Raw genomic sequence first — 22,707 nt, forward strand, 5'->3', positions numbered from 1 at the left:
GAGCTTTTGTGTCTCCTTAATTCCTCTCATATCACGGTCTCCCTAAATCTCAAAAGCTCCATCCACACAAAACTCAACAAGGACTCGTGAGATAAGTTAGTATAAACCATTGCCAAAACCTTATCATAGTCTACTGTAGCAAATCACTAAAATTATTATTCAACATTGCATACTAAATGCCTCTGCATATTTAATAGTCCTATCATCAAATAGAATCATTAAAGAAGCAAACATATGCAAACAATGCAAACATAACAGCAATCTGCCTAAACAGGATAGTCTGTAAAGAATGCTGCAACATCCATACTTCCCTAACTCCAAAAATTATTAAAGAAAATTCCCACTGTAGTAAATTTATCATAGCTTAATATGCAGAAGGTTTGATCGTTTTATCACATTCTGACTTTTCTAGGGAATTATTGCAACAGAGGTAAACTTTCTGTTTTCAAACACCAACATGTATACTTGTAACATAGGCATAGTAAAGACTATCAATGCCACTTTTATTGGAATAAAATATGCAAAACATTGTTCTAAATAACAGCAATCAAATCCTAACAAAATAAATTGACGCTCCAAGCAAAACACATATCATGTGGCGAATAAAAATATAGCTCCAAGTAAAGTTACCGATGAACGAAGACGAAAGAGGGGATGCCTTCCGGGGCATCCCCAAGCTTAGGCTATTGGTTGTCCTTGAATATTACCTTGGGGTGCCTTGGGAATCCCCAAGATTAGGCTCTTTCCACTCCTTATTCCATATTCCATCGAATCTTTACCCAAAACTTGAAAACTTCACAACACAAAACTTAACAGAAAACTCGTAAGCTCCGTTAGTATAGGAAAATAAATCACCACTTCAAGGTACTGTAATGAACTCATTATTTATTTATATTGGTGTTATAACTACTGTATTACAACTTATCTATGGTTTATAAAATATTTTACTAGCCATAGATTCATCAAAATAAGTAAACAACACATGAAAAACAGAATCTGTCAAAAACAGAACAGTCTGTAGTAATCTGGATCAAACGTATACTTCTGGAACTCATAAAATTCTCAAATAAATTGCTGGACCTGAGTAATTTATCTATTAATAATCTTCAAAAAGAATTAACTAAATAAAACTTTCCAAATAAAAATGGCAGCAATTCTCGTGAGCGCTAAAGTTTCTGTTTTTGACAGCATGATCAACAAGACTTTCCCCAAATCTTCCCAAAGGTTCTACTTGGCACAAACACTAATTAAAAGCATAAAGCCACATCTAACAGAGGCTATATGAATTATTTATTACTAAACAGGAGAAAAAAGCAAGGAACAAAAATAAATTTGGGTTGCCTCCCAACAAGCGCTATCGTTTAACGCCCCTAGCTAGGCACGATTATTTCAACGATGCTCACATAAGAGATAAGAATTGAAACATAAAGAGAGCATCATGAAGAATATTACTAGCACATTTAAGTCTAACCCACTTCCTATGCATAAGGATTTTGTGAGCAAACAACTTGTGGGAACAATAATCAGCTAGCATAGGAGGGCCATACAAGCATAACTTCAATATTTTAAGCACATAGAGAGGAAATTTGATATTATTGCAATTCCTACAAGCATATATTCCTCCCTCATAATAATTTTCAGTAGCATCATGAATGAATTCAACAATATAACCAACACCTGAATAATTCTTTTCATGATCTACTTGCATAGAAACTTTATTACTCTCCACATAAGCAAAATTCTTCTCATTCGGAATAGTGGGAGCAAACTCAACAAAATAACTATCATGTGATTGAAAATTAAGATCAAGATGACAAGTTTAATTTTTATCATTATACTTTAAAGCATACGTGTCATCACAATAATCATCATAGATAGGAGGCATGCTTTCATCATAATAAATTTGCTCATCAATGCTTGGGGGACAAAAAATATCATCTTCATCAAACATAGCTTCCCCAAGCTTGTGGCTTTGCATATCATTAGCATCATGGATATTCAAGGAATTCATACTAACAACATTGCAATCATGCTCATCATTCAAATATTTAGTGCCAAACATTTTATAGATTTCTTCTTCTAGCACTTGAGCACAATTTTCCTTTCCATCATACTCACGAAAGATATTAAAAAGATGAAGCGTATGAGACAAACTTAATTCTATTTTTTGTAATTTTCTTTATAAACTAAACTAGTGATAAAACAAGAAACTAAAAGACTCAATTGCAAGATCTAAAGATATACCTTCAAGCGCTAACCTCCCCGGCAACAACGCCAGAAAAGAGCTTCATGTCTACTACACAATCTTCTTCTTGTAGACGTTGTTGGGCCTCCAAGTCCAGAGGTCTGTAGGACAGTAGCAAATTTCCCTCAAGTGGATGACCTAAGGTTTATCAATCCGTAGGAGGCGTAGGATGAAGATGGTCTCTCTCAAGCAACCCTGCAACCAAATAACAAAGAGTCTCTTGTGTCCCCAACACACCCAATACAATGGTAAACTGTATAGGTGCACTAGTTCGGCGAAGAGATGGTGATACAAGTCGTATATGGATGGTAGATAATAGTTTTTGTAATCTGAAAATATAAAAACAGCAAGGTAACGAATGATAAAAGTGAGCATAAACGGTATTGCAATGATGGGAAACAAGGCCTAGGGTTCATACTTTCACTAGTGCAAGTCCTCTCAACAATACTAACATAATTGGATCACATAACTATCCCTCAACATGCAACAAAGAGTCACTCCAAAGTCACTAATAGTGGAGAACGAATGAAGAGATTATGGTAGGGTACGAAACCACCTCAAAGTTATTCTTTCCAATCAATCCGTTGGGCTATTCCTATAAGTGTCACAAACAGCCCTAGAGTCCGTACTAGAATAACACCTTAAGACACAAATCAACCAAAAACCTAATGTCACCCAGATACTCCAATGTCACCTCAAGTATCTGTGGGTATGATTATACGATATGCATCACACAATCTCAGATTCATCTATTCAACCAACACAAAGGACCTCAAAGAGTGCCCCAAAGTTCTACCAGAGAATCACGACGAAAACGTGTGCCAACCCCTATGCATAGGTTCATGGGCGAAACCCGCAAGTTGATCACCAAAACATACATCAAGTGAATCACTTAGTATCCCATTGTCACCACAGATACACACGGCAAGACATACATCAAGTGTTCTCAAATCTTTAAAGACTCAATCCGATAAGATAACTTCAAAGGGGAAACTCAATTCATTACAAGAGAGAAGAGGGGAGGAGAAACATAAGATCCAACTATAATAGCAAAGCTCGCGATACATCAAGATCGTGCCAAATCAAGAACACGAGAGAGAGAGAGAGAGAGAGAGAGAGAGAGAGAGATCAAACACATAGCTACTGGTACATACACTAAGCCCCGAGGGAGAACTACTCCCTCTTCATCATGGAGAGCACCGGGATGATGAAGATGGCCATCGGAGAAGGATTGCCCCCTCCGGTAGGGTGCCGAAACGGGTCTAGATTGGTATTCGGTGGCTACGGAGGCTTCTGGCTGCGGAACTCCCGATCTATTGTGTGTTCTGGAAGTTTTAGGGTATGACGATATATATGGGTGCAGGAAGTACGTCGGAGGAGCTACGGGGCCCCCACGAGGCAGGGGGCGCGCCCTAGGGGGTGGGCGGGCCCCCCACCCTCGTGGGCAGCCCGTGTCTCCCCTGACGTGCACTCCAAATTCCCTGGGTTGCTTTCCTTCCAAAAATAACTTCTCCAGTTGATTTCGTTCCGTTTCGACTTCGTTTGATATTCCTTTTCTTCGAAACACTGAAATAGGCAAAAAACAGAAAATCTGGGCTGGGCCTCCGGTTAATAGGTTAGTCCCAAAAGTAATATAAAAGTGAAAAATAAAGCCCAATATTGCCCAAAACAGTAGATAATATAGCATGGAGCAATCAAAACTTATAGATACATTGGAGACGTATCAAGCACCCCAAGCTTAATTCCTGCTCGTCCTCGAGTAGGTAAATGATAAAAAGATAATTTTTGATGTGGAATGCTAGTTGGCATAATTTCAATGTAATTCTTCTTACTTGTGGTATGAATATTCAGATCCATAAGATTCAAGACAAAAGTTCATATTGACATAAAAATAATAATACTTCAAGCATACCAACTAAGCAATTATGTCTTCTCAAAATAACATGGCCAAAGAAAGCTATCCCTACAAAATCATATAGTCTGGTTATGCTCTATCTTCAACACACAAAATATTGAAATCATGCACAACCCCGATGACAAGCCAAGCAATTGTTTCATACTTTTGATGTTCTCAAATTTTTTCAATCTTCACGCAATACATGAGCGTGAGCCATGGACATAGCACTATAGGTGGGATAGAATGGTGGTTGTGGAGAAGACAAAAAGGAGAAGATAGTCTCACATCAACTAGGCGTATCAATGGGCTATGGAGATGCCCATCAATAGATATCAATGTGAGTGAGTAGGGATCTATCGGCCCCAATCTGGATCGAGTTGTTGGATTCCTTACATGCTTTTCGTGCACGGAGAAGCTACTCATCGAGGTGAAACTTCTTTCCTATTAGTAAACGGTAATCACAACGTAGCTCAATTTTTTTCGTAATTTTCCCAAATTACGATGACAAGTGTAGTGTTCAAAACTGCATGTACGCATTGCACCAAAAGAAATGTTTTTAGTATTTTTTTCTCACGTTATCACCTGCATCGTTTTTTTGTTGTACTACTATAGTAGCCTAGGCTAGTCATAGTGGAAAGTAACTTAGACTACTCCAGTAACTCTATGATTACCCTAAGAGCAAGTACTACCTCTGTCCTGGTTTACTCTTCCTATTTTGTAGTATCAAAATTTGACAATAAATTTAACTGACAAAATGTTAATGCATGTCACTAAGAACTATATCGTTGGATTCGTATTTGAACATAATTTCAAATGGTGTAATTTTTAGTGACATGCATTGGCATTTTCTTACGTAAATCTATGGTCAAAATATTATACTAAATAAGACGTAGTACAAAAGTGGGCTATAACGGCCCTCCACTATGTAGGCCAAAACATGTGCCAAATTCACTTGTGATGCATTTGGCATCGATGCCCCTCCATTGCTCACCTGGTGCCCCAATCTGGATCACCTACTTTGCTCCTATGACAAATTAACTCACACAATGATAAAACACTTGCGTGGGAGAGAGAGAGAGAGAGAGGACTGAGGCAATAAAAAAATACTTGTTTGGGAAAGTGAGAGGCTGGTGTAGTTGGTTTGGTTGATTTGTTTATACATGTGGGTCTATGTGCACAGCGGTGCCAACTCTCTCACATCGCGAGAGCGGTGCCAAAATCTTTTGATTTGACATTGATGCATATTATGTGGCATACTTTTGCGAAATATGGCATCAGCCACATAGTGGAAGGCAACAAATGCCCAAGCTCTTCACGTACTCCTAGGTAAATGAGAGGAGAGAGAGAGAGTGAAAAAATATCACTAGCCAGCCAACCCTATCATATGAGCGAATGATATTGGTACCTCTTGATGCCACAACAATCTTATATAGCCAGCTGCTCTAATATGTTCTCTTCTTTTGCAGATAAAAGAGACCCGAAAGTGAAAAATGTGATGCACTATAACAATCTCATCGAATGCCTTGATCTCCATCTTATATAAATTGATTTGATCGACTACCGAGGCAGCACATCAGAGATTAAATTGGCCAGGTTCTTTGTTCTGGAGGCAATTGTGCTCATGGTAATGAGGTTTGGCGTTCTCTGGCGCAACAATGAATGGCGTGATGATCACCGCAAGCGTCTAAGCCTAAATGACAAAGTATCCGTAGAAGCTGAATTTGTTTTTGAAACATCAAGTGGCCAGAGATTCGAAAACTTATTTGCCCATTAGTGACTTGTCAGGGCAGTGGATTTTAGTTTGTATGATAATGATGCATCCACCTAAAGTAACAAAAGTTCTTACATAAACTTCCTAGTAATTCCGTCTTCATAGGTGCAACATTACTCCTAACATTTGTAATATCGCTTTGAAACTTGTAATATTGCCGTGTCCTATTCCCGCGTTTTCAAAATCCTACGAATCAAATAGGTCCTGAGTTGGTGATGATGTTGTGCCTGCCATCTTTCACCAATAGCCGTCAGATCTAGATCTGATGCATACAAACCAAACTTCTCTAGTTTTGCAAAAAGATACCCACACTTGTTCCCTATTTACAAACAACTCCTTGTCTCTCACAATTAGCCTTATCTCCTCCCCACCACATCTAGAAGGCCATGGAAAAATATGGCGCGATGGCCGCTGCCGGCGCCGTCCACCCCCCAATCTTGGTGTTCCGTGCAATGCACGGGCATCTATGCACGGGAAATTATGTCGAACATGGCTAGTTGTAAGAAAGCTAGGTCTATAGCCATGATGATAGTGACTGCAGACGATGAGGTTGGCTATGGTATGCCGAACACGGCGCCTATACTCATGTGTCATCTCCGGCGTAGGGTCTTGTCAGTTCACTGTGAGGAGCAGCACATAATAATTTGACCAACGGGTAGTACAATGCTACTACATTGGTAGTACTACTACCAGTACTAGCACCACCATATGGATTTTGCAGTACTACCACGTCCATATGGATTTAGTATTTGACTAGAAATATCTAGTAATGCATGTCACAAAGAATGTACTATTCTCTCTGTAAATAAATACATGGTGTATTCTTTATTCCTATCGGCGAGATAACTTAATGTATTTTTGCTACTTAATAGGATTACATGCAATGAACTAACCACCGCATGTGATGTTTGGTAGTCTCAAGTCATTGAAAGCATGCACGACCCACATCTCTCATTGGTTGATATGTCACGAAATAAGAAACGAGGAGGGAGTTAATGTACCGTGCCTAAGTGTTTTGGGATTATTTGGTTTTCGTAAGGTGACTTACACAACATTTTTGGTTACATGCGTTGACATTTTATTAGTTAAATCAAAGGTCAAAACTTGGTGCAAAATGCAAAGGGGACCAACAAACTAGTAAACATCAAAGTTCTCTCGTTTAGCCCCAACTAGAGGTCCGGTGATATGACTATACTTCAACGACACGGAGGGGGGCGCAGCTTCATTGACTTACTGCACCTGCCTTTGGGTGTATGACACATGGGCCCAACGGGTGGATGGCTAACCCGTGATACAGCCAAAGGCGGGTGGAGTAGAGGGGCGAGGAGTAGATGGCCAACACGCACGAGATTTCAACGTAGTATGCACTTCTCATATAAAGGCTCCCGCCAGTCTAATCTATGAAATCCTACGCACCTACGCACCCAAGGGCAAGAGTGATCACTCCAATCAGCCGGCTGTGCCAGATGGTCCACGACGCCAGCCTGCGGCCCGGCACCGAGGAACGTCTCCAGGTAGTGCTTGAGGCCGCCAGGGCGAGGGGCCGCTTGGACGACAGTTTCGTCTCCTTGTTCGACGAGGTCCTCGTCGGCTTCCTTGACAAGTTCACCATCGTCAAGAAGCTCGCGGACGACCTTGACGTATGCCTCCAGCCCACGCGCCCAGGCTCTGTGAAGCCTGCCACCCTCAACGGCCTCTATGGTGACAACCTCTTCGACGCACTGGTGGCCCTGCGACTGCCCGCCGTCACGTCGGAGGATGTCCACCTCGAGGTCGCGCTCACCGTGCAGCGCCTGGTGCAGCAAGACACCATCGACATAATCACCCACGTCTACTCGCAAATCGTCCACAAGGACTACTACATGCAAGAGGAGGACGATAGGACACTGGCCTTCTTGGACCGCAGGGCAACCTTGGACGGCATTTTTCAGAAGCACGTTGAGCTTGCCGCCAACGCCGCTGCTCCTCACACGTCGGTTGGTGACCCAGTGCACTAGCTCGTGAGGATGTCATTGATGGATCCATATGTATCTTTATCTTTCTGTCAAATCCATGTAGTAGTATATGGTACTACTAGTAATTATCTTACCTTTTGCATCAACTTCATAATTTTCGTACGTACTCCATGCATGAACCGTGCCAGAACCAAACTTCTCATTACTCTAGGGAAAATTGTTATTTCTATATATCGGTCACGCCATGGAGCAGAACCAAATTTTACAAGTTACAAGTTCAAAAGGAAAAGCCTGCCGTGTTCGCGTCGCACCCCCACACGGTTGGTCCGGCACGCCGCTCAAGGGGGAATGCGTGTTGTGTTGCATTTTCACTTACAAGTGGGACCGCAGTTGAGCAAACCGACTATCGGCAAACCCCCACCCCACCCACCGCGCGATGGCTGAGAAAAAAGGAGGGAGAAAAGATGGATGTAGCACGGACTCCAAGAAAATTGGTGTCGGATGGGACTCGTGTGGGTGGCGTGTGTCGTATTGCTAGACATGAATGCTAGTTATGGCCCATGCCACCCCACTATATATCGAGGTGCTGGTTACGGAGAACAAATTTCTTGGAGTCCATGCTCAGCCCTCCTCTATCTCTCTTCTTAACCAGCCAGCAGACGCGCAGAGCCCATCATCTGTTTGCTCATATGCGGTCCCACATGTCAGTGAAAACGCAAGAGGACTGTCGGTGTCAAAACCGGCAGATCTAGGGTAGGGGGTCCCAAACTGTGCGTCTAAGGCGGATGGTAACAGGAGGCAGGGGACACGATGTTTACCCAGGTTTGGGCCCTCTTGATGGAGGTAATACCCTACGCCCTGCTTGATTGTTCTTGATGATATGAGTATTACAAGAGTTTATCTACCACGAGATCATAGAGGCTAAACCCTAGAAGCTAGCCTATGGTATGGTTGTCTGTTGTCCTACGGACTAAACCCTCCGGTTTATATAGACACTGGAGGGGGCTAGGGTTACACAGAGTCGGTTACAAGGGAGGATATCTAAATATCCATATTGCCTAGCTTGCCTTCCACGCCAAGGAGAGTCCCATCCGGACATGGGACGAAGTCTTCAATCTTGTATCTTCATAGTCCAACAGTCCGGCCAAAGGATATAGTCCGGCTGTCCGGAGACCCCCTAATCCAGGACTCCCTCAGTAGCCCCTGAACCAGGCTTCAATGACGATGAGTCCGGCGTGCAGTTTTGTCTTCGGCATTGCAAGGCGGGTTCCTCCTTCGAATACTCCATAGAATATTTTTGGACCCAAGGATAGTGTCCGGCCCTGCAAAAGAATTTCCACATACCACCGTAGAGAGAATAATATTTCCACAAATCTAATCTGCTGACGCGTCTTGACAGCACGATGCTACGTCTTGAGCTTGCGTTGGTTTTCCCCGAAGAGGAAGGGATGACACAGCAGAGTAGCGTAAGTATTTCCCTCAGTTTTTGAGAACCAAGATATCAATCCAGTAGGAGGCCACGCTCAAGTCCCTCATACCTACACAAAACGATAGCTACTCGCAACCAACACGATTAGGGGTTGTCAATCCCTTCACGATCACTTATGAGAGTGAGATCTGATAGATATAATATTTTTGGTATTTTTGGTATAAAGATGCAAAGTAAAAAGTAAAGGCAAAGTAAAAAGCAAAGCAAGATTAAAGTGATGGAGATTGATATGATGAGAATAGACCCGTGGGCCATAGGTTTCACTAGTGGCTTCTCTCAAGAGCATAAGTATTCTACGGTGGGTGAACAAATTACTGTTGAGCAATTGATAGAATTGAGCATAGTTATGAGAATATCTAGGCATGATCATGTATATAGGCATCACATCCATGACAAGTAGACCGAAATGATTCTGCATCTACTACTATTACTCCACTCATCGACCGCTATCCAGCATGCATCTAGAGTATTAAGTTAAAAACAGAGTAACGCCTTAAGCAAGATGACATGATGTAGAGAGATAAATTCATGCAATATGAAATAAACCCCATCTTGTTATCCTCGATGGCAAAGATACAATACGTGCCTTGCTGCCCCTTCTGTCACTGGGAAAGGACACCGCAAGATCAAAACCAAAGCTAAGCACTTCTCCCATGGCAAGAACTACCAATCTAGTTGGCCAAACCAAACGGATAATTCGAAGAGACTTGCAAAGATAACCAATCATACATAAAAGAATTCAGAGAAGATTCAAATATTATTCATAGATAGACTTGATCATAAACCCACAATTCATCGATCTCAACAAACACACCGCAAAAACAAGATTACATCGAATAGATCTCCACAAGAGAGGGGGAGAACTTTGTATTGAGATTCAAAGAGAGAGAAGAAGCCATCTAGCTACTAACTATGGACCCGAAGGTCTGAGGTAAACTACTCACACTTCATCGGAGGGGCTAGGATGATGTAGAAGCCCTCCGTGATGACGACCCTCTTCCGGCGGAGCTCCAGAATAGGCCCCAAGATGGGATCTCGTGGATACAGAAAGTTGCGGCGGTGGAATTAGGTTTTTGGCTCCTGTTCTGATCGTTTGGGGGTACATAGGTATATATAGGAGGAAGGAGTACGTCGGTGGAGCACCGAGGGGCCCACGAAGCAGGGGTTGCACCCTAGGGGGGCCCACCCTCGTGACCTCCTCTTTGACTCCTTGGAGTAGGGTTCAAGTCTCCTGGATCACGTTCGGTGAGAAAATCATGTTCCCGAAGGTTTTATTCCGTTTGGACTCCGTTTGATATTCTGTTTCTCCGAAACACTGAAATAGGCAAAAAAACAGCAATTCTGGGTTGGGCCTCCGGTTAATAGGTTAGTCCCAAAAATAATATAAAAGTGGAAAATAAAGCCCAATATAGTCCAAAACAGTAGATAATATAGCATGGAGCAATCAAAAATTATAGATACGTTGGAGACGTATCAGGCATCCCCAAGCTTAATTCCTGCTCGTCCTCGAGTAGGTAAATGATAAAAAGAGAATTTTTGATGCGGAGTGCTACTTGGCACAATTTCAATGCAAATCTTCTTAATTGTGATATGAATATTCAGATTAGAAAGATTCAAGACAAAAGTTTATATTGACATAAAAATAATAATACTTCAAGCATACTAACAAAGCAATTATGTCTTCTCAAAATAACATGGCCAAAGAAAGTTATCCCTACAAAATCATATAGTCTGGCTATGCTCCATCTTCACCACACAAATTATTTAAATCATGCACAACCCCGATGACAAGCCAAGCAATTGTTTCATACTCTAACTTTTTCAAAACTTTTTCAATCTTCACACAATACATGAGCGTGAGCCATGGATATAGCACTATAGGTGGAATAGAATGGTGGTTGTGGAGAAGATAAAAAGGAGGGGAAGATAGTCTCACATCAACTAGGCGTATCAACGGGCTATGGAGATGCCCATCAATAGATATCAATGTGAGTGAGTAGGGATTGCCATGCAACGGATGCACTAGAGCTATAAATGTATGAAAGCTCAAAAAGAAACTAAGTGGGTGTGCATCCAACTTGCTTGCTCATGAAGACCTAGGGCAATTTGAGGAAGCCCATCATTGGAGTATACAAGCCAAGTTCTATAATGTAAAATTCCCACTAGTATATGAAAGTGATAACATGAGAGACTCTCTACTATGAAGATCATGGTGCTACTTTGAAGCACAAGTGTGGTAAAAGGATAGTAGCATTGCCCTTTTTTTGGGCCTTTCTTCTTTTTTTTTTCTTTTTTTCTTTTTTTTATTGGGACAATGCTCTATTAAATAATGATCATCACACTTTTATTTATTTACAACTCAATGATTACAACTCGATTCTAAAACAAAGTATGATTCTATATGGATGCCTTCGGCGGTGTACCGGGATATGCAATGAATCAAGAGTGACAAGTATGAAGAAATTATGAACGGTGGCTTTGCCACAATTACTATGTCAACTACATGATCATGCTAAGCAATATGACAATGATGAATGTGTCATGATGAACTAGATGGTGGAAAGTTGCATGGCAATATATCTCGGAATGGCTATGGAAATGCCATAATAGGTAGGTATGGTGGCTTTTTTGAGGAAGGTATATGGTAGGTGTATGATACCGGCGAAAGGTGCGCGGTATTAGAGAGGCTAGCAAAGGTGGAAGGGTGAGAGTGCGTATGATCCATGGACTCAACATTAGTCATAAAGAACTCATATACTTATTGCAAAAATCTAGACGTTATCCAAGAAAAGTATTACGCGCATGCTCCTAGGGGGATAGATTGGTAGGAAAAGACCATCGCTCGTCCCCGACCGCCACTCATAAGGAAGACAATCAATAAATAAATCATGCTCCGACTTCATCACATAACGGTTCACCATACGTGCATGCTACGGGAATCACAAACTTTAACACAAGTATTCTTTAAATTCGCAACTACTCAACTAGCATGACTTTAATATTATCACCTCCATATCTCAAAACAATTATCATGCTTCAATCTTTTCTTAGTATTCAACACACTCAAAAGAAAGTTTCACAAATCTTGAATACCAAGCATATTATTATTAAGCAAATTACCATGCTATTAAGACTCTCAAAATAATTGAAGTGAAGCATGAGAGATCAATAGTTTCTTTAAAAAAATCCACCACCGTGCTCTAAAAGATCTAAGTGAAGCACATAGAGCAAAATCATAACGCTCAAAAGATATAAGTGAAGCACATAGAGCAAAATTACTTAGCTCAAAAGATATAAGTGAAGCACATAGACCAAAACTACATAGCTCAAAAGATATAAGTGAAGCACATAGAGCAAAACTACTTAGCTCAAAAGATATAAGTGAAGCACATAGAGCAAAACTACTTAGCTCAAAAGATATAAGTGAAGCACATAGAGCAAAACTACTTAGCTCAAAAGATATAAGTGAAGCACACAGAGTATTCTATCAAATTTTAATTCATGTATGGCTCTCTCAAAAGGTGTGTACAGCAAGGATTATTGTGGCATACTAAGACACAAAGACAAAAATAATACAAGACGCTCCAAGCAAAACACATATCATGTTGGTGAATAAAATATAGCTCCAAGTAAATTACCGATGGAAGTGGACGAAAGAGGGGATGCCTTCCGGGGCATCCCCAAGCTTTGAATTTTTGGTGTCCTTGGATTATCTTGGGGGTGCCATGGGCATCCCCAAGCTCAATCTCTTGCCACTCCTTTTTCCATAATCCATCAGAAGAATTCACCCAAAACTTGAAAACTTCACAACACAAAACTCAAAATAGAAAACTCGTGAGCTCCGTTAGCGAAAGAAAACAAAAGACCACTTCAAGGTACTGTAATGAACTCATTATTTATTTATATTGGTGTTAAACCTACTGTATTCCAACTTCTCTATGGATTATAAACTATTTTACTAACCATAGATTCATCAAAATAAGCAAACAACAAATGAAAAACAGAATCTGTAAAAAACAGAACAGTCTGTAGTAATCTGTAGCTAGCGCAAGATCTGGAACCCCAAAAATTATAAAATAAATTGATGGACGTGAGTAATTTATCTATTAATCATCTTCAAAAAGAATTAACTAAATAGAACTCTTAAAATAAAAATGACAGCAGTTTTCGTGAGCGCTAAAGTTTCTGTTTTTTACAGCAAGTTCAACAAGACTTTCCCCAAGTCTTCCCAACGGTTCTACTTGGCACAAACACTAATTAAACACAAAAACACAACCAAAACAGAGGCTAAATAATTTATTTATCAAATAACAGCAAGGATAAATATTGGGTTGTCTCCCAACAAGCGCTTTTCTTTAAAGCCTTATAGCTAGGCATAATATTTCAATGATGCTCACATGAAAGACAGGAATTGAAGCACAAAGAGAGCATCATAAAACACATGAAAAACACATCTAAGTCTAACATACTTCCTATGCATAGGCATATTATAGGCAAACAAATTATCAAGGCAAGCAAAAACTAGCATAAGCAAAGAAGCGGAAAGAAACAATAGCAATCTCAACATAACGAGAGGTAATTTAGTAACATGAAAATTTCTACAACCATATTTTCCTCTCTCGTAGTAATTACATGTAGGATCATAAGCAAATTCAACAAAATATCTATCACATAAAATATTTTCAACATGATCCACATGCATGCAAAGTTTACATTCTTCCAAAATAGTGGGATTAACATTAACTAAAGTCATGACTTCTTCAAACCCACTTTTATCAAGATTTTCATAAGATTGAACATTCTCCAAATATGTGGGATCTAAAGTTGACACTCTTCCAAACCCACTTTCAATAATATTGCAAACAATATTATCAATCTCATATTCATCATGGGGCTTAAATAAATTTTCAAGATCATAAGAAGAATCACCCCAATCATGATCATTGCAACAAGTAGTAGACATAGCAAAAATAGCATCCCCAAGCTTAGGGTTTTGCATCTTATTAGCACAATTGACATCAAAAGAGTTTATAATAGAATCATTGCAATCATGATTTTTATTCAAAGATCTATCGTGAGTCACTTTACGGATTTTAGGCAAAACCTTATAAAGATAATCTAGTGCATCCAAATCACTAGGAATTGGTTCATCATAATTGGATCTCTTAAAAAGATTGGCAAGTGGATGAGGATCCATAGATCTTAGCTTCTCTGTTTAGTAATAAATAAATGACTATTCCAACCATACGAGCAAACAAAAAGCAAACGGGCCAGAAGAGGCAAATAGAGAGGGAGGATAGAGAGAGAGAGAGGGCGAATAAAACGGCAAGGGTGAAGTGGGGGAGAGGAAAACGAGAGGCAAATGGCAAATAATGTAATGCGAGAGATAGGGATTGTGATGGGTACTTGGTATGTTGACTTTTTGCGTAGACTCCCCGGCAACGGCGCCAGAAATCCTTCTTGCTACGTCTTGAGCTCGCGTTGGTTTTCCCCGAAGAGGAAGGGATGATGCAGCAGAATAGCGTAAGTATTTCCCTCAGTTTTTGAGAACCAAGGTATCAATCTAGTAGGAGGCCACGCTCAAGTCCATCGTACCTGCACAAAACGATAGCTACTCGCAACCAACGCGATTAGGGGTTGTCAATCCCTTCATGGTCACTTACGAGAGTGAGATCTGATAGATATAATATTTTTGGTATTTTTGGTATAAAGATGCAAAGTAAAAAAGTAAAGGAAAAGTAAAAAAGCAAAGCAAGATTAAGAGATTGATATGATGAGAATAGACCCGGGGGCCATAGGTTTCACTAGTGGCTTCTCTCAAGAGCATAAGTATTCTACGGTGGGTGAACAAATTACTGTTGAGCAATTGACAGAATTGAGCATAGTTGTGAGAATATCTAGGCATGATCATGTATATAGGCATCACGTCCGTGACAAGTAGACCGAAACGATTCTGCATCTACTACTATTACTCCACTCATTGACCGCTATCGAGCATGCATCTAGAGTATTAAGTTAAAAACAGAGTGACGCCTTAAGCAAGATGACATGATGTAGAGAGATAAATTCACGCAATATGAAATAAACCCCATCTTGTTATCCTCGATGGCAACGATACAATACGTGCCTTGCTGCCCCTTCTTTCACTGGGAAAGGACACTGCAAGATCAAACCCAAAGCTAAGCACTTCTCCCATGGCAAGAACTACCAATCTAGTTGGCCAAACCAAACCGATAATTCGAAGAGACTTGCAAAGATAACCAATCATACATAAAAGAATTTAGAGAAGATTCAAATATTATTCATAGATAGACTTGATCATAAACCCACAATTCATCGGTCTCAACAAACACACCGCAAAAAGAAGATTACATGGAATAGATCTCCACAAGAGAGGGGGAGAACTTTGTATTGAGATTCAAAGAGAGAGAAGAAGCCATCTAGCTACTAACTATGGACCCGAAGGTCTGAGGTAAACTACTCACACTTCATCGGAGGGGCTAGGATGATGTAGAAGCCCTCCGTGATGACGGCCCTCTTCCGGCGGAGCTCCAGAACAGGCCCCAAGATGGGATCTCATGGATACAAAAAGTTGCGGCGGTGGAATTAGGTTTTTGGCTCCTGTTCTGATCGCTTGGGGGTACGTAGGTATATATAGGAGGAAGGAGTACGTCGGTGGAGCACCAAGGGGCCCACGAGGCAGGGGGTGGGCCCTAGGGGGGTGCCCCCCACCCTCGTGACCTCCTCTTTGACTCCTTGTTGTAGGGTCCAAGTCTCCTGCATCACGTTCGGTGAGAAAATCACGTTCCCAAAGGTTCTATTCCGTTTGGACTCCGTTTGATATTCTATTTCTCCGAAACACTGAAATAGGCAAAAAAAATAGCAATTCTGGGCTGGGCCTCCGGTTAATAGGTTAGTCCCAAAAATAATATAAAAGTGGAAAATAAAGCCCAATATAGTCCAAAACAGTAGATAATATAGCATGGAGCAATCAAAAATTATAGATACGTTGGAGACGTATCACACGACGTTACGTCATGGCCCGGTCATTATTTGAACCATTTTTCTCAACCAGCGCCGCACATATCGCGAGACAGTTTTCTTGACACTTCTTGTCAAAGTAGAGATCGTGTTCCCCTTATTACGGGATTCTCATTAATACGGACGTGGGTAACCCACTTGTGTTGGTATGACTCCTCGATTTTAGGCAAGTCCAAAACGACCGTGAGGAGGACGCTTGCTATTCACCCTCTTTATAAAGAGGCCAAGACCTGCCCTTTTTTCCTCTCGTGCTCAATCGAATCCTTCCCCAGCCTCGAGTTCCAACACCCCAGGCTCATGTCAGGCGCTTCGGACCTTCAACCATGTCCGGATCCAACCTTCTAGGTCGGTGGATGCCTTCCTCTGTCACAGAGGAGGACATCAAGAAGCTGAGAGAGGCCAGATATCTGACCGCCAAAATTTCGCACAGGCTGCCCACCCGAGGGCAGGTCATCCCCACTCCCAAACCCAACGAGAGTGTTGCGTTCGTCTCTCACTTCCTTTGAGGATTAGGCCTTGCTCTAGATCCCTTTGTTAGGGGGCTTATGTTCTATTATGGGGCGGATTTCCATGATCTGGCCCCGGATTCCCTCCTTCACATCTCGTCGTTCATCGTCGTATGTGAGGCCTTCCTTTGCATCACCCCTCACTTCGGCATGTGGCTCAAGACCTTCAATGTGAAGCCAAAGATGATCGAGGGGCGGCACGCAAAGTGCGGAGGTGCCGTAATAAGCAAAAGCGCTGATGCTCCATGGCCAGAGGGTTCCTTCCCAGAGGTGTCCAGTTTGTGGCAGCGGGAGTGGTTTTATATCACAGCTACCTGAAGTGCCAAGTGGGCAGCCATCCCTGTCTTTCACTCGGGCCCCCCACCACAACCGACGTCATGGATCAGCGAGGGGATAAACTGGGGTCCAGTAAAGGATGTGCCGATATTGCAGTGCCGCATCTGAGATCTCATTCAGAGAGACGTCAACCTGGTCACGGTGATGCAGGTCATGCTAGTTCGCCAGGGCCCGGCTTGCAAACGTAGACCTCTACGTTTGTGGGAGTTCAACCCGGAGGGACCGCGAATCATTCAGCACTTCCTCGGCATGACACTCGAGGAGATGTACAAGTTGTTCTTCGGATCACAAATAAAGTGTCCGGACACCACCGAGGATGTGGGTCTGAGCTGTAATCACCCGGATACCCAAGTAAGTAATCCCATGGCCGAACACACTGGTTCTCTTATTCATCATAACATCATTCTGAAAAGTTGCTGTTTGACTAGGACTGGATAACAAAGGCGAAGATGATCAGGTCTCCGGCCCCCCTTCCCGAGGGCTTGGCCAATCCAGTACTAGACAGAATGCTGGAGCCGGCGCCTTATCAGGTGCCCTCGAAGGAAGATAAAGGGGGGATAAAGAGGCCGAAAGCGAGCCTCACTCACTACTGGTCCTAATCGGGGGAATGAGCGCCTCCGCGAAGGAGGATAACCAGGGAGAAGAATCTGATATTCCCTCTCCCCGAGGAAGGAAGAGGACCACCTCTGAAGATTCGGAAACAGAGGTTTCCAAACGAGGGAAGAAATCTTCGCCAGAGGGTCCTGCCCCGAGGGGTACCCTTGCCGCACAGTGTCCGCAAGGGAATCTGCCCTCTACTAAGCTGTAAGTAATCGAAAAGTACTTAGTAGTGAAAATATCCTACCTTACTTCTGAAGACAATAACCGAAGCTTATATCTTGTTGTTCGGATCGTAGCCATTCTCGATAGAGTTTGTCTTCGGGGGATCTTCTTACGGAGATGATGGAGGGCGAAACACCTCCCCCTGCCACCCCGCCTCATGAGGCGGGCGACCATAAAGTGTCGTCGCGGAGGGTTTCTCCTGATCCGCCAAGGCCAGGGGGTAATACCTTGGCCACCCAGAGTCCTCAGTATTCGGCTCCTAAAGAGAGCAACAGAAAGAGTCTGGAACCGTATAATGTGCGGTCGGACATACTGAAGGATCTTCTGGAGCAAGCGGCCATCTCAGAAGCGCATCATACGCTAATGAGTACGGTAGTTGAAAGGATTTCATCCGCTGAAAGCGGATTGCATGAAGCTTTTATGAGTCTACTGAAAGGCTTTGAGGTACGTGAAATAGTGTATGTTTCTGACGGTACCGCACATGTTAGGTGTGCCCTATGCAGATAGTAGCCCCTGAGACTCTGGTTGTCGTCGAAAATGGCGGCAAACAGAGGACCATAGTCCCACGTAATAACCAGACTGCCTTTATGTGCAGGTGGCTGAAGCTCCGGTGGCTAGCCGGACTGATGGGTTTGCCGAGCTAAAGCGGCAACTTGATGCGGCAGATGCCAACATCGTGCTTGTCAACAAGCGGTTTGACGAGGCACAGGGTAAGTGATTTCTACGGTGATCAACGCATAGTAAGAGGAGCATGATGCCAGTATCTTTAATATGTTGTGACTGCAGATGGAGCTGCCACCGTGGAGACCCTTTGGGCAGAGCTTGCCCGAGCCAAGGAACAAGCAAGGAATAGCGATGCGGCCGCTCTAAAGGCGGTCGAAGAGCTGAGGGCCGAACAGTCCGCGCATCGCCAAAGCAAGGAGAGGATAGCCAAGATGGCCATTGAGTTGAAAGATGCCGCTGACCGTTACCAGCTTCTTGAAAAAGAAAGCCAAGCGTGGGCGATAGACCTGGAAAAGGCCACGGTAGCAGCCAAGGAAGCCCGCTCTAAAATCAGAGCGACAAAGGAGGAGTTGCATCAAGCTACGGATATCGTGGCTGGGAAGCCCTTCTTGTTGTGGACTAAGTTCGGAGATCCGAAGTATGCTCCTCTTGATCAACTATGGAGTTCGGCGGACGCCTACGTGGATTTGGCAGCAAGTGCTACTGATGCGGCCGAGTACTTTAAGGATCAGAAAGATCACGAAGTGGAAAAGCTGTTCTGGTCACAGTTCCATGCTCCAGTGCGTCCGCTGCTATTGAATGAGCGAATGGCCGAGTGGGCCGAGCTCCATAGGTTGTCCGGACTCGCCATGAGGTCCATTGTGGATCATCTGTGGCCGGGAGGGCCAAGGCCGAATAGTTACTTTAGTTCAATGCAACAATTCCGTGGTGCTGTGCCGCACATTGACGCTATGAAGGGGTCGGCATGCATAGAGGGTGCGTGGATGGCCTTTGCCCGTGTCAAGACATACTGGGCAGAGATGGAGGCCACCACCGTTGCAACACAAGGTTCGGCCGTGGGCCGAGTGGCTGCCGAGCACTACATTGAAGAAGTTCTTGAAGGCTCTCGTCCGATAGAGGCTTAGTGCTCGAAGAATATTATGGTCTAGTGACATGTACTCCCATTGTAAGAACAATGTTTTATTGTGTCGTCAAGGCTGTGTTTATACTTTTGCCTGAAAGTATTATGATGCCTCCTGTGCGTCCGTTTATGTATATATGTATATAACCTGAAAGTTTGCAGTCGTCGGCTTCCGCCCCCACGCATATAATGCGGGGGTGTTCGCAAAAAATGCGTATTCACACTTGATCCAACGTCTTGGTCCATTAAGAAGGTGGTAGCGGAGCGAACGAGGCAATCAGACTATATTGCTTTAACACTTTCACTTAGCCATAGGAGTTTGATGGTGGGGCTACTATTTAGCCCCTGGTACTTCTGTGCTCATCCGAATACGGGGTGCGTACGTACATGACCGGGAAACGGCCCTTTGTTAATGCGGAGGAATCCCAAAGATTCCGCTGAGTCATCGAGTGGTTTACCAGTCTCATGCTATATCATGACAGTCAGTTTTCGGCTTTCTCTACTGAGGTGCTCATCCGGATGAACCAGGACACAATCGCAGTAGTTCTCCGAGTGCTACCTTAGCCGATATAGCGGAATGTAAGGTACCAAAACATGGGAGCCGGGCAAATCCAACATTTGACCAAAGACATGATCCGGAGCTGATGCATATAAGGCCAAACTCACGACGCCGAACACTCCCTAAGGTATTCGGTCCTTATAACGTATGCCGGGCTGAACAATGCCCTTAATAATAAACCCCGGGTGTCCAGGTACGTGCAATATCCTGACATAGCCACATTCCAATACATCGGCATCCTTCTCGGTTGTATTGAGTATCCGGAGGATGTGAACAACAAGAGACAGTAAAAAAGGTTTACACAGGGTCTTAATCTAAAAAGAAACCTTTGAGCGGGTCCGTGCTACACGTCTGCGCCTATGTCTCCGTTGTGCCATGTCCTGGACGGATATAGCACGATTGTCATCTGTAAAAGAGAAGAACTTGGGTGAAAGTTGTCGTGCCAGAAAATTGGTTATTATCAATAAACCATTAAAATTCAAGATAAGTCAAGTTGAGCCTGACTAGCCCTGATGACATGCGGGAAGCCCCTGGTACCATCTAGGAGGGCTTGATCATCAAACCAATCTCACGTATACATAGTGGTGCACCAGACTCGTCTAACCGTGTTCGTGGTCTTGACGACCTGTCATTTTTTCTGGTTGGTGAGGCCGTCTAGTGCTCGGCGGCTAAAGCCGCCGCACATTCTTCCGCACGTAGAGCACGCTCAGTATTTTCGCTAACTGTGATGGTGCCACGTGGATCGGGCATCTTAAGCTTGAGAGAAGCATAATGCGGGATTGCATTAAAATGAGCAAAAGCCGCTCTTCCGAGTGGTGCCTGATAGCCACTTCGGAATGGAGCGATGTAGAAAGTTAACCTTTTGCTTCGGAAGTTGTCGGAAGAACCGAATACAACCTCTAGTAATAGAGAGCCCATGCAGCGGGCCTCTAGGCCTGGTATTACTCCCTTGAAGGTAGTAGTACGGTGGCTTATTTTCGTCGGGTCTATCCCCATTTTGCGGATTGTGTCCTGATATATCAGATTTAGACCACTGCCGCCGTCCATGAGGACTCGTGTGAGATGGTATCCGTTTATTATTGGGTCTAACATCAAGGCAGCCAATCCTTCGTGCCAGATGCTTCTCGCGTGATTCCCGTGATCAAAGGTGATCGGGCAGGCCAACCAGGGGTTGAACCTAGGGGTGACGGCTCTATGTCACTTGTGTCTCGGAGTGCATCTTTGCTTCTCCTCTTTGTCACATGGATCATGTTGACTGTTTTAACCTCTGGTGGGAATTTTTTCTGTCCTCCAGTGCTTTGCTGGTAAGGCTCGTCTTCGCTTGGTGTCTCCCCCCTTGTGTTCGGCGTTTAGCTTACCTGCCTGCTTGAAGACCCAGCATTCTCTGTGGGTGTGATTTGCAGGTTTATTGGGGGTGCCATGAATCTGACATGGTTTGTCAAGAATCTTGTTTAGGCCAGACGGTCCGTCTCTGCTCCCTTTGAAAGGCCTTTTCCGCTGGCCTGGCTGAGAGCCCCTGAATCTGGCGTTTACCGCCATATTATCTGGGCTATCTTATTTATTTCGACACTTGTTTTTATTGCATCGTGGTTTTCCATTGCCATCCCTGACTTCGGATGGCTTGGGTCGCTGGTGCTACTGCGGGCTAACCAGCTATCTTCGCCCGCGCAAAAGCGGGTCATGAGGCTTGTTAGGGCTGCCATTGTTCTCGATTTTTCTTGCCCGAGGTGTCTGGCGATCCATTCATCTCGGACGCTGTGTTTGAAAGCTGCGGACAGTCGACGATTTGGTTCTTCTTGGTGAGAAACCTGTTCCAAAGCTTTCGGGCGGACTCTTCGGACTGTTGAATTATATGACTTAAATCGTCTGCATCTGGAGGTCGGACGTAGGTCCCTTTAAAATTAGCCCAAAAAGCGTCCTCGAGCTCCTCCCAACTTCCAATTGAGTTTTCAGGGAGGCTTTTCAGCTAGCGCCGAGCTGGTCCTTTAAGCTTGAGGGGCAAGTATTTAATGGCATGGAGATCGTTTCCACGTGCCATGTGGATATGGAGGATAAAGTCCTCAATCCAGACCGCAGGGTCTGAGGTCCCGTCGTACACCTCTATGTTCACTGGTTTGAATCCTTCTGGGAATTCATGGTCCAGCACCTCATCGGTGAAACATAGGGGGTGTGCGGCACGCCTGTACTTGGATGTACCGTGGCATTTGGACGATTGTGGTATTTGGTTTTGATTTTGTGCCGGAGCACACTTCATAGATCCATAGATGGATCTGGTCGTACCAGATTTTTGGCGCAAGTCCTCACATACATTGTGTGTTGACTTATGTGCGTATTTGTTATCCGCTCTACCGCAGTCTCAAGGTGGTGGATCCGGCAGGTTGGCCGTTTCATTTTTTGGATGTGTGTGCTCTAAGGCCTCGTCGTCGAATTCAGGTAACAGCTTGCGCTTTGGATAGCTCTTT

The sequence above is a fragment of the Triticum dicoccoides genome, chromosome 7A, assembly GCF_002162155.2.
Source record: "Triticum dicoccoides isolate Atlit2015 ecotype Zavitan chromosome 7A, WEW_v2.0, whole genome shotgun sequence".
NCBI classification, from domain to species: Eukaryota; Viridiplantae; Streptophyta; class Magnoliopsida; order Poales; family Poaceae; genus Triticum; species Triticum dicoccoides.